The sequence below is a fragment of the Dermacentor albipictus genome, chromosome 3 (genome assembly GCF_038994185.2).
Source record: "Dermacentor albipictus isolate Rhodes 1998 colony chromosome 3, USDA_Dalb.pri_finalv2, whole genome shotgun sequence".
In the NCBI taxonomy this organism is placed as follows: Eukaryota; Metazoa; Arthropoda; class Arachnida; order Ixodida; family Ixodidae; genus Dermacentor; species Dermacentor albipictus.
Genome location: NC_091823.1, coordinates 188,029,413 through 188,043,211, shown reverse-complemented (window position 1 = coordinate 188,043,211; position 13,799 = coordinate 188,029,413). Strand labels below are relative to the sequence as shown.

Here is a 13,799-nt window from a genome sequence, read left to right as displayed (position 1 = left end):
GCAGTGATCGACAAGGAACAACACCTTGCAGTTTGAAGCAGCAAACTTGCAGTCCAATTTGCTTATCCAGCTCTTGAAGATTTCGGCCGTCATCCACGCTTTTTTGTTCGCCTCATAGTCCACAGGCAGCGTCTTCACACCTTTAAAACATCTCGGCTTTGCGGCTTTCCCGATCACAAGTAACCGACATCGTTCTGTGCCAGTCACGTTTGCCACAATCAGCACCGACACTCTCTCCTTGCTGCGTTTGCCCCCAGCACAGTCGTCATCCTTGAATGTCAGGGTCTTCTCTGGTAGAAGCCGATAGAAGAGTGCAGTCTCATCTGCATTGAAGATGTCTTTTGGTCTGTATTCGGCGAGATATTCACGCAGCTTTCCGTCCTTCCACGCGGCGCATGTTTCCTAGTTAACGGACGCCTTTTCACCACACACGCTCTTGAAAACCAGGTCATGGCGATCTTTAAAGCGCGTCAGCCATCCATCTGCAAAATGAAGTCATCGATCCCCAACATTGCTGCAAGCGTTCGGGCTTTCATCGCAACGATGTCTCCGCTGAGAGGAAGTTTGTTGCTCCTGGCCTCCCTAATCCAAACCAGCAGAGCCTTCTCCAACTCTGGGTAAGCGCCAGTGCGCATTCGCTTCCGAGAAGTCTTGAACTTGTCGTTCTCAAATGCATCCATTATTGTGCGCTTGTTCTTGATGTAGTTTTAGAGCGTGTTCGGCTTGATCCCGTACTTCCGCTCTATGTCTTGTTTGGCGGCACCTCCCTTTTCAACTTCCTTCAATACCTCGACTTTCGTTGCCAGGTCGAGCGTGCGATAAGAGCCACGGTTTGCCATGGCTATAAACTGCGTGACTAGGTACAGTCAATTCCGAATCACCCGTGGAACAACCTAGCCTACGAGCTTCTCGCACAAAGGTGCTCGACCAACACACGCCTCGACATACGCTGCGCACGCTGCAAGACTAATCTCGCACAATCTCGCCACTGCCAGTATGCAGCGCTGCGTGCACCTATGGCACCCGCGTGGCCTCCGTGATCAGCTCCAGCAACGCGTGGCAGCCGCGCGTTTCCTCCGGCAGGAGCTGCTTCGCCTCCCGCCGGAGTTGATCGCGGAGGCCACGGCAGCCGTAGCAATGAATAATCGCGCCGCTCTAAGAAGGATGGCGTTGCGGGCGGCTGTGGTGGCGATGACACCAACGCAGAGCACGGAACTGTTGCAACACTTGAAAAATTGCACATTCTACCAAAGAATGACGGTCGCCTCGAGGATCCTGGCTGAAAATTCCAATTAAACAATATTACTGGATGAGGACTTCGAATTATCGAGCGATTTCTTCTATAGGATTACATGCAAAACTGACGGGACCAGCACTTCACTTCTAGTTAACCGAAAATTCCAGTTAAGCGGCTTCGAATTATCGGGAGTCGACTGTAGTAGGAGGCAGTTCACTTTCACAGCCCGATTCCCCTCGCATCACCAAGAGACTGATGTGTCTCGGATGAGCGATGCTACAAGCAGATTCAATTAAACATGTTAGGGAGGTTTATGTGTTTTGTGCATAATAAGTAGCCCTGCCATAGCTGTGAATGACTGTGCATGGCTGACTGTATGTGGCCCGCTTTTGGTGTCTAATTATTTGTAATGATTGGTGGGTGCAATGCTAAAGGACAAGCAGGGATGGCTGCTAACTTCAGGCGCGCTGTCTTCCTTCTCAGGCTGTCTTTCTGCGCCCCTAGTGTTGCACATCGCGTGGTGTAAGACAGGTATATTGGAGATTGCTGACAGAGTAGTGGAGATAAAGATAGGCAGATGATGATGATTATGAATTTAGTTTGCAGAGTTGCGCTGAATCGCACAGCTGTACGAACCATTTGCCCCAGCTGCCGGCATTCTTCATAATGCCTGGCTTGTGACAGCGAGTGCTCATGATCATCCAGTGAGGTATTTACAGGTTTACATAGCCCATGCATTACACTATGCTTGTTAGTTGAATTAGTAAGTGAATAGTTACAATTTATATAGCTGATATAACTAACGCCTAGACGTGTGTAAGGGCGGCACATTTTTGTTGCGATTTTGATTAGCCTTACATGGTACTGGGTCATTTGATCCAATTTTGCCAACTGCGAGTATGAAATCGACCGTAAACCTATGTGATCGGCTGCACGCGAAAATTCGTTGTTGAGCACAGTCTGAATCAGCGCACCGAATGCGGTGGCTTCTTGGTTGGACTTTTTAAAAATATTGGCTCTCACGTTGGGGGTGTAGTCCTTACACGCGTTTATAGAGTACGAATCTTTCTTCGTGTAATTGTCTTATACTTCGTTATCACTAATACTGCTTACCCTTTCCGGTGAAACTGCAGCCTGTTCTTTCTTCTTTTTTTATGTGTGAGTTCGAGTATAAGTCCTGCGGTGCATGACTACTATTGATTCTGATTTTGCGTAAATCCTACTTGGCATTTCGGTTACTAAGTAAATTAGATATATTTATGACCTCTGCCTACTAGTGGTGTTTAATTTTATCCCTAATAAATGTTGTAAATTATTACAAGGGTTTATTTTGCATGAGTTGTTAGCATTGCCTAGTGTAAAGAGAAGCAATACTGGGACACATCATTCCCATGAATTTCACATGCCATTGATCAAAGACTGCCAAAGGAGTCACTGAAGTCTGTAGGTTTTTTTTTCAAGGTCAAAAAGGCACCATTTTTGCAGGAGACAGGTGTACCGCAGGGTGGAGTACTGAGCTGTACGTTATTTATTGTTAAAATGAACTCCCTCCACACCGTTTTGCCCCGCACACTTTTCTATTCCGTCTATGTGGACGACGTACAGATAGGGTTCAGGTCATGCAATCTTAGCATTTGCGAGAGGCAGCTACAACTTGGCTTGAATAGATTCTCAAGGTGGGCGGACGAGAATGGTTTCAAATTGAACCCCCAAAAGAGCACATGTGTCCTATTTTCTAACAAGAGAAGTGTACTACCACAACCCGATATTAACCTTAATGGAGAAACACTAACTTTCAGCCCTGAACACAAATTCTTAGGTGTCATCCTGGACACAAAACTTAACTTTATTCCCCACTTAAAATATCTTAAAGAAAAGTGCCTGAAGACCATGAACCTCCTCAAACTGCTCTCTCGAACAACCTGGGGCAGTGACAGGAAGTGTCTGCTTAGCTTGTATAAGAGTCTCGTACAATCACGCCTCGACTACGGAGCCGTCGTGTACCATTCCGCTACAGACAGCGCGCTAAAGATTCTTGACCCAGTCCACAACCTCGGTATAAGACTGGCAACAGGCGCCTTTAGAACAAGCCCTGTTGAAAGTCTCTACGTTGAGTCCAACGAATGGTCCTTACATCTACGAAGAATATTCTTAAGTTTATCATACTATATTAGGGTAAAATCAGACACCGAACATCCATGCCATTCGATCGTTAGCGACCTGCGTGCTGCCAGACTTTATAGTAACCGCCCGCGTATTAGAACTCCTTTGAGCCTACGCTTGGAAGCAATGACAGAAAAAAAAAACAGACATACATCTCCCAGAAAATATCCTAATGCCTCCCACTCGCATTCCACCGCCTTGGGATTGGCAGACCATACAGTGCGATACCTCGTTTATCGAAATAACAAAACATGCACCTGAGGCACACATACGATCACACTTCCTCGAACTCCAAGCGAAGTACTGCTGTCCCGAATATTATACAGATGCTTCCAGGTCATCTGCTGGTGTTGCGTATGGAGCTCTTGGGCCATTTTTTTCCACCTCGGATTCTCTAAATCCTAACACAAGTATTTTCACGGCTGAGGCGTACGCGATACTCTCAGCTGTAAAACATATCAGACAAAGTAATCTCAATAAGGCCATCATTTTCACAGATTCTTTAAGCGTAGTAAGAGCCTTAATGAGTTTACGAAAACATAAGAACCCTGTTTTTAATGAACTATACACACAACTATGCCTAGCATTAATGTACAACCAGAACATCATCCTATGTTGGGTACCTGGCCATAGGGGCATAAAAGGCAATGTAGCTGCTGACGAAAGTGCAACGTCAGTCACCTTTAATGAAACGGATATGAATAAACCTATATCAGCAAAAGAACTTAAGCCCTTCTTACGCAACAAACTGAGGAAGTACTGGCAGGACCAATGGGATAATGCAGTATTGAATAAGCTACACGTAATTAAGCCAAAATTAGGGAACTGGATAACTGAAAGAACAACAAGACATAAGGAAGTGCTTCTGTGTAGATTAAGAATAGGACATACGTACGCCACTCACTCCTACCTTTTGACGGGAAGCGAACCTCCGACATGTAGCAAATGTGGCAACAGGCTTACAGTTATTCATGTTCTTATCCAATGCACTGAAATAGAGGCAGAGAGAAAAAAGCACTTTCCCTCTGCTTATATCCAACACATACCGTTACATCCAGCATTTTTTCTTAGCAATGAACCCCTTTTTACTTTTCAATCACTATTCAACTTTTTATTTGAAACTGACACCCTAAATGTGATTTGGCCAGGCTACTTGTAGCGCGGCCTCCACTTGGAGGTCGTAGCTGCAATGAAAACATTCTCTAGAGCACCTGCCTCCCAGTCCTTGATTTCAAGGCTTTGCTGAGGCACTAGTGCTACAGATTACATAATTTACTGACCATCCCCATCTTGTGAAACATCTGTTGTCATCGCAGAAACGATCAATCACAGTCATTTTTTATACTATGTATATACTTGTATTTTACGCACTTTAGAGTAAATAAATTTTAGGCCCTTTTACAGCCGCATCGCACCACATGCATATACTCAGCTTTTTAGCGAATATTTTAGGCCACTATACAGCCGTGTTTCATTACTCCCCGCAATTAACACCCATATATCATTCAGAAGTACAGACCATCGACTTGGCGCTCTTTGGCCACATCTGGCCCTTGCGCCAAAAAACCCTACTAATCAATCAATCAATCAATCAAGGCACGCAAAGCAATTTGAAGCAAGGTGAACATGCAGCAACACATTCATCCTCTAGGCATAAAAACGTCCATACTATTAGAAATAATTGTTAGTTGTCTATGTTCTTCTCTTCAAAAAAATATAATAAACTGTACTGTGTATATATTTTATATATTTAATTATATTTTCTGTGCATAGTGTTCACAGTAGAAATATTTAAAAAATGAAATGAAAAATACGGATGAGGTAGCCACCGCTGGTGTTTCTAATGCACTTGTTCTCCTATTAGCAGGATTTGTAAAAACAAAAGTATGAATTAAAAGTCATGCACATCCGTGCCAACAATGATGTAGTAAGCTCTTAGGCACAATAAAATTTTAAGGGAAAGGTAGAGGCTACTTAAAGGAAACCTCAAATGATTTGGGCAACAAAACTCTGGTAATGACTTTGGGGGGAAGAGGGGGGGGCACATGGACGGCACCTCCAGATTGACCCACCTGGAAGAAATTGGCAGTCGCTTTTTCTTGTGCTTCATTTCAATCTTTGTCTTTCTCTCTAACCTTCAATCTTTCCTGTCTTCTTTTCATTTCTTCTGATTTCCAACCTTCCCGGTGGCAAGGGTTAACTTTGTATGGAACAACCAATCTTGTTTACACTAATTTAAATATAGCAATGACATACAGTTGGTGTCCGTAGGATGTGTCTCTTATAAGCCCTTGTGTGTCACCTTATTGGGCTCCATCGTGAGTAACTTGCGTTACTGCTGATATAAGAGAAATTTTATGGCAAGTTTATTTCCCGCCTTTCCCCTGATCGCCCCAGAAAAGGGGGTGCACTGAAGAAGTGTTCAAATTTTTGGGCTGGCAAACTGAAAACTCTCCCACCCCCCCCAATTCCACATTATCCATTGAGACAAAGCCGAAAAGACAGAACAATGTCACCTTTTCTATTTTTAAAATGTATAACTGAAGCACTTGGAGGAGGCTACAAAGCATCGAAGATGGCAAACGGCGATCTCCTGTTGGAACTCCGCGAGGAGAAACAACATGACAAACTGGATAACCTAGTCTCATTTGGGCACATGCCAGTGACAATTACACTGCACCGCACAATGAACACCGCTCACGGTGTTGTTTTCAATAATGACCTGAAGAAGCTGACGGAAGCTGAACTATTAGAAGGCTGGAGTGAGCAAAACGTAATAAATGTTAAAAGGATTGTGCTAAAGCGCGACAGAGAAGAAATCAAAACAAAGCATCTAATACTTACCTTTGGTTCAAGTGTGCTTCTTGAGAGTATTGAGACAGGGCATGTGAAGATCCTCTGTGATATTTCAAATGCCAGTGATTTGGCCTCAGTTAACAGAACTGCCAAGGCCTCTGAACTTGTGCTAAAAGCAGGGCTCATGAGCATTCCTCTGAATCCTATGAAAACTCTCTCCACTGCATGAACTGTGATGGGGAACATGACGCTTACTTGCAGTCCTGCCCATCCTGGAAACAGGGAAAGGAAATTGTAACGCTTAAAGTGAAGGAAAATATAGCGCTCAAGGAGGCACGAAGGTGGGTATCATACCTGCCAAAGAACAGTTTTGCCAAAGCGGCGCGTCAGGGGGCAGTGCTACAGCATCCTCCGGCAGCTGTTTGGCCCACAAAAAGTGAGCCGGCAGTGACGCTATCCGCCCCCTTGGCAAGCTGGAGCTAGCACTGCTCTGCCATCACAAAAGAAGGGGCCATTGACTTTCGGGTTGGTGGCTTCCAGGGTCTTGTCTCCCGAGGTGAAGCCTTCAAGGCAAATGAACTGCTTGAAAGAGCAGGTGCCCAGCACACTGGAAGAGGCAGTGGACACATCTTCCAGCCAGATGGCGCTGCAAGCACCTAAGGAGTGGTGAGAATCTCTTGACTGCTCCAAAAAATAGAAACATCGTATTATAGGGCCAGAAAAGAGCCCTGTAAGCTCATTTTTCTTTGCTATACACACAGCACTAACTTCTTTCTCATTATGGATACCCAAATATTAGAATGGAACATGAGAGGACTTCTCCACAATCTTGATGATGTTAAAGAAATCCTCCACAGATTTAGTCCCAAGGTACCGAGTGTCCAAGAAACATGCCTAAAGTTAACAAAGACCAACATTCTAAGGTAATATGTCGCTTTCCGCAAAGACTGCAATGATGCTATCGCTTCTTCAGGATCTGTGGCCATAATAGTCTATAAGGGTGTTGCGTGCCAGCAATTAAGCCTCCGAATTTCCCTCGAGGCAGATGCTGTCTGAGGGTGACGTCAATTACGAGATTATACACCTGCTTCTTCTACCTTCTCACTACCAACTGAAGCCATGTTGCCCTTATAGCTCCTCACCATCAAAGCAAGTGCCAGGATGGCGCCTCCGCAGCCGAAGGGCGATGTTGCAGAGCAATCGATACATGGGTGAACATGGGTTTGGCAGAGCGATGAAGACGATGATGACGCCTGCACGTGGGCCAGAGCAGACATATTCTTTTGCCCCAGCTTTCTTTGTAAATATTCTGTAAAAATAATCGAACTCGGAATTAGTCAGAACATGCCTTCCAAGTGGAAATGCACAAGCTTCAGCATTCTCAAGCCATGTACAGTCAGCCGCAAAAGTATACGGGACGCAGGATCTGCCAAGAAGCTGAATTCTCACGAAGCATGGTCACACAGCCTCGAAATAAATGTTCCAGCATATAGTAGCCTTCACCACCTACACAATGATTCATTAAATATGAAGTGTCATGCCTTAACAGTACAGGAATTCACATTTGAAGGGTAAACAGCATTGCATAAAATTTTGCTGTTGACTGTACATGAAGCAGAAAAGAGCAGGGCTGGTCCAGTTTTCATGTGTCTCTGTTTCGTCCTTGTCTAGCTTGTGCTTAACATTTTCGTTTTCGTGCACCTGAAGCTTGATCCTAGTGATGACCCTGTTCAGTGAAGGTTAGGCTTGGCATCATTGAGTTCATGCACCCGCTGCCGGTGGACCTGAAATTAAAAATAATAGTTCACTGCTGGTTTTAGCGATTTGAAATCAACTACTCTTTACTTTGCATGGTGCACACACAATAAGCGGCGACACAACGCTGCGTCAACATCTGTACGTCACTGTTTCTGAAGGCTGCTGGTTGCATTCACTACATAGATGTGTGGGACACATTCCTACTTCTTGAGGTGCACTGTTTATCTCTGCATCAAGTGAGAAACAAGAGACAGCGCAGTCGCTGCAGGAACATAAATAACCGCCTTGCTCAGTTACCAATGACATCAGCACATGATGGCATCTGCATTTGCACGAGAGAACTACATGGCCTATAAATGAGTGCCAATGCAAGCACAATTTTCCCTAATAACACTTTATGGCGCATGCACCCCGTAAGTGTGATGAAGGTTTGAAAAAGTGAGAATCAATAATAGCATTAACATCAGTAATAATGATTGTGCCAGAACCCATCTTACGATGACTTTGAACGGTAACGCGTTAGCATTGAATCAGTATAGCAACACAACATATTGTCGCCACCGAAACGAGTTATGTATGAGGCATGTACTGCAGCGGGACTCCTCTTTTGTGCTTCCCTAAGCACACTTGGTGTCATCTAGAGCTGCCGTCGCAATGCCTATGCATGTACTCCGAAACGCGTGGCACGCCAGTGCGTGTGAGCGCTGAGAAACGCATCGTTCACCAACTAGACTCCTCTCACGTGCTTCTTTCTGGACATGCTGCACCATCTAGTGGCACTGTCGAGAAGTTCACTCACGGCCTCGGAGACAAGAAGTGTGGCACAAGTGTTTACAAATGCTGAGGATGGTTCCCTTGCTTAGCCACACACTCAGTGACACATACTTGTGCCCCTGGTTAGCTGAGGTTCATTGAAGAGTGGCACATACCCAGTATTAATACCCAGTACATTAATGGCGCAGCTTGCTAAAGTGTTGGCATAAAAGGCGTTTATTGAAAAGCGGCACATATCCAGTGCATTTCTGGTGCAGTCTGCTAATGCATCGGGTTGTTGGCCTTGAGAAATCTTTGTGACGTGGGCTTGTTTCCACTCAACATAGAAGAAATTTAAGGGACCTTTTTCATCATTCTAGAGCGGCACACTACCGGTGGCACATACCTAGTTACCCAAATTATCATCAAATACTTCCATTGAAGAGTGGCACAGGCCTGTTGTCACATACAGTGGAACCCCGTTCATACGTTTTTCACCGAACCGGGGGGAAAAAACGTAACAGCCGGGAAAACGCAACAGTGAGGAAAGCTCCGAAAATGAATGAAAAAAGTGCAGCTTCAACTATAGACAATTTATTTCCACTGAGTGTGCTTAGGACTTTAAAAAGTCCAGAATGGTGGCTTGCCATTTCTTTTGCTCGCTAGAAATCGCCACACGTTTCTCAATAGCCTCAATAGTGTCAACGATGCTGTTAAGCATCGAGGGGGAGACCAAGGTCATTGGCAATGTCGACTCTCTTCCACGCTGGCTGCCTGTCGACTGCATTTAATGCGTCCAGCTTTTCCTCAAGGGAAAACGCCTTCTGCTTGCGCATCGCCATCTAAGCACAAGTTTGACGTTCACGAGGCTTAATGCACAATCATGATAGCACGGTAGAAGAGGAATTGACCCATCCAACAACCATGCAGTGACCGTAATCACAGTCATGATAGTCGGAGCATTTTTCACGAATGGCCACCTAGTGGTGGCCTCTCGAACTGGCGTGCGGCTTCTTGCTGCCAGTTCCGTAGCCAAGCCCGGCCAAAACTCGTCAAAAGCAAAAATGGCGGTTGGAGCGCGTTGCCTACTTCAGCCCATGCGGGTTCAGGGTGCTAAGTTGCGACGTATCATGCGGGAAAGTTTTGACAGCTAGTACTACGTAAGAGCGGGGTTCCTTATACATTGTATCCTGTGGAAGCTATGCCAGGACCGGTTGAAAAGGACGTAGCAGCCGGGAAAACAAGCAGTGAGGAACGTAGCAGCGGGGTTCTCCTGTACATAGTGACCCAAGTTGGCATCAAAGAGATTCATTAAAGACCAGCATGGACTAAGTGGCACATACCTAAGGCTCCAAGTCAGCACTTATTCAAACAGCGGTACCTACTCAATCCCACGTCTACAGCGACCTTTGCCGACTTGAAAGAAGTTTGTTGAAGAGTGGCACGTCTGTACATATTGGCACATGCTCAGTGACCCAAGTTGGTCCGATTTTTGGTTTCAAATTCTGTTACCTCGGAACAGCAGCCCAATAAGCTAACCAGTCAACCAAGAACTACTAAGTGACTCTGGTAGATGGGAAAATGGTTAGATACAAACATAAAAACAGACATAGATAGACAGCCCCCGAAAGGTGCATTAAGTAACTAAAGAATGCAAACGCATTAGTGAGGTTCACCATTTATTCGAAGATAAGTTTATGTGAAGGAAAATTTTTTTAAGCTACTCAGTAACTTTGCGTATGCATTTCAGCATTATTCCAAGTGTTTCTAACACCACATGCCTGACAAGCCAGGCAATGTAATTGGTCCACGTTGGCTTGGCTCATTAGAAAACATATTCATAAGATCATTGTGGCTAAATTGAGAAAATGTACAACTTGCATGATTGATCAGAATTGTGCTTTCATTAGCAAAAGTGTCATTGTGGCTATACAAGTAAGGGCAAGCGAACTGTTCGCTTTCCTAACTGCTATGAGATCGCAGGTGCTGCTGCCCCCTTCGTCAGTGTTTTGCTGTGCCGCCTGCTTCTGGGGTCTCTTGAAGGTGGCTCCACCAAACTTGAGAAAGCAAAGCAAACAGACAGTTAGGCACCACAGGGCGGGCATTTCGGGAAAACTTGGGATCTGGAGAGGTGAAAACAGGACAAAAGACCATCCCACATGTAAACCATGAGAGATTGGGACCAAGGCGGTAAAAATGGTATGTGTCCTGCCTAAACCAGGTTGTCTAGTCACCCTAACTGTGTTCAAGCATTGTGCTTGTTTCTTTGTAGTGCCCGAACCTCTCAATGATACTCCATGTGAGGTTGCGTCAGACAGTATTAGCTTTGCATGATATCTGGCATGTTACCGCGATACGTTAGGCCCACTGCTCATGTGTGACCTAAAACCCTAGTTTACCATGGTGGCACAGGTGGTTATCATAATAGCCCACTTTGTTCTGAATGCGTGCTTCCACTGCATGCTCTCAGTCGTAGGAAGTCAAAAATAAATGGCAAAATCATCCATCACTTTGTCTTATCTTTTGCTGAGGACAAATATTAGCAATGTTTTGTCATTATCAAGACAGCTGTTTGTTTTGGCATTTCTTGGTCTCGAGGGATAGCACTGAGGCAGGAAAGCAGTTTGATTTCTACCTATCAGATGGAGCCACAGCATTAGCAATGGTGATGCATTAGCAATGCGGAATGCTCTTAAAGTCAAAGATCTTCACTACATCATGAATTTATCACTTTGCGTTAGCATAGCACACAATGATAGTACGTTAAAATGCTGTTTGCTTGCCATGTCTTACCATGGCCTCGCACACAGGTGGCATATATGAAATGGGCCATGTACCACAGCGACATATCGCCTATTGTGCAACAGTGTGCAGTTTGGTCTCTGCACTGTAATTGGCTCTCAGATTTTTTAGAAAGCGGCGGCTGGAGTTCGAGGCTAAAATGCTTCGAATTCTACATCTCTAACGCAATCAAGAAATGAGCAGTTCTACTTATGTCCTGCGGTGAGTCAGCTTTTGAAGTTGTCTGAGCTTTTATTGCACAATAGAAACCTTCAGAAGTCGACTACACTACGATCCTTAAATTTCCCTATGCACACTATTATTCGTGACTGTCAGAACTGTATAGTCGTTTACCATTTCATCAGTGGGACTAGGGGCAGAAACACAGTTTTACGCAGAGTATGTTGCAGTGCTTTGCAAAATCGCATCAGACTGCAATTTTCTTACCCCAAGAACCAACTCCGGCATTGTAATTGACCACATTTATGTGCTAGTACTGAGGGCTCCGGCTCGAGAAAGGAACAAATGGAAGAGCAATGCAATGACAGAGCAAGCAAAGTGGATTTCTACTACCTTGCATGTAAATGTTATGCTGCAGGGCAGACTTATTTGTTGCATCAGAGACAAAAATCTGCAACAGCATTTGCTTGCGGAACACATCATGTTCAAAGATACTTACAACTTAGCACCAGCAGTGTAGTCCACCAAGAGCCAACAGCAAAAGTGAAACTGTCCAAGGCTGACGGTACTGTGCATAAGGCAAAAGCTCTCAAAAAAGGAAATCCACAAAAACGAATGCCATCATGCTTCTGCTGCACTGGCCAGGTGAGTGTAACCATGTTGCCTGTACTTGCGACTGCAAAAATATAGGGAAGCTTGCAGACACTTGCTTTACATGCAAGAAGCAGCTGCATGGTAGAAGTGAAAAGCAAGGGAGTGCTAATGGTGAAGAGAAACATCTGACTTCTCTGCCCTGAAAACTGCAATGTATAGTGCCACAGTGTTAGCCACTGTAAAAGTGTGTAAGCGCTACTGAACGAGGACGTAGCAAGAAACAAACACGGAGACTACACTATGCTTTCAACTATAAATTGTATTTTTGCACACATCGATAACTATATGTAACGTTGTCAATTTGTATGCTGTATTGACAAATAAACTTTGAACTTTGAAACATACGAGCGGAAGCAAACAAGACAGAAAAAAAAAATTTCAGTTGGGCATGTCGATAAATCGTACATGTGTCCAAGGCATGATCAAAACATGCACTGCAATAGTTAGGATAAACTGAGGAAACGTATCTATTTTTCAGACAGCGACACTGACTGCTTGCTCATGCGCCTTTCCTCAAATTTTTTTCTATGTTCTCGTTCAGTCACGCTCACACACTCTATCATGGATTCAAACCAACTAGCCCACCAATGTGTTTTAGCCACTGTTAACCTTCGGGTAGGAGGAAAGCTTCTTCACATCGCATCGCATTCAATTGTTTGCTCCGAGACATTTGAAACCTCTGGCCTGAAAAATCTGAATCACTTAAGAAATCCAACCTCACACTGCAACTGTTGTCCGGGGACCATGCAGCATGGTTAAAGAAGGAAGTTCTGGTGGACTTCAAGATTATGCCTCAACCTTTACATAATGTAAGGAAATGGAGCATACATCCTCGCATAGCGCCTCAGGGGGCAGCACCACAACGGTCTCTGGCGACTGTGTGACCCACACCCAGTGGGGCGGCAGTGACGCCATCCGCCCCCCTGGAGGCTGCAGCGAGCGCTGCTACGCCAACCCAAGAAACGGGGCCATCGACCCCGAAGGTGGGCACAGCCGAGGCTGCCCCAACCTCCCTGCCTCCTTCCAGCGCTGGCAACAGCTGGCGCAGTCAAATCCCTCAGGGAGCCCCATCGACCTCCGGGCTGGTGGGTGCAGGGGTCTTGCCCTCCAAAGCGGGACTCTCTCTCGTAACTTCTCGCTCCAAGAGCACGTGTCCGGCGCCTCACAAGAGGCAATGGACACTACACCTATCCAAACGGCGCGCTAAGCGCCTAAGCGGCGAGGTTCCCTTGAACGCTTCAGAAAGGGCAAAACCCCGATACAGGGCCTCGAAAGAGCTCTGTAATCTAAGGCATCACTTCCATTTCCGTACACACAGCACCTATTTACTTCCAATATGGATACACAAATTATTCAATGGAACGCCAGAGGTCTCCTTAAAAACCTTGATGATGTGCAAGAACTCATCCACGAACACCATCGAAAAGTGCTGCGTTTACAGGAAACACACTTAAAACCAAAACACACAAACTTTCTT

At 45.2% G+C, this 13,799-nt stretch overlaps 1 protein-coding gene across 15 annotated transcripts in view; it reads left to right on the top strand.

The window, feature by feature from the left end:
- Positions 1-13,799, top strand: part of LOC139057682 (zinc finger protein 800-like) — a 129,512-nt gene that overhangs the window by 99,244 nt on the left and 16,469 nt on the right. For 2 of the 15 annotated variants that reach the window (XM_070536395.1, XM_070536394.1), the window contains one exon: positions 6,737-6,862. The exons of the other annotated variants lie outside the window; for them this stretch is intronic. The gene's annotated coding sequence lies outside the window, so the exon portion shown is untranslated. The remainder of the gene's footprint in view (positions 1-6,736; positions 6,863-13,799) is intronic. 15 annotated transcript variants of the gene reach the window in all.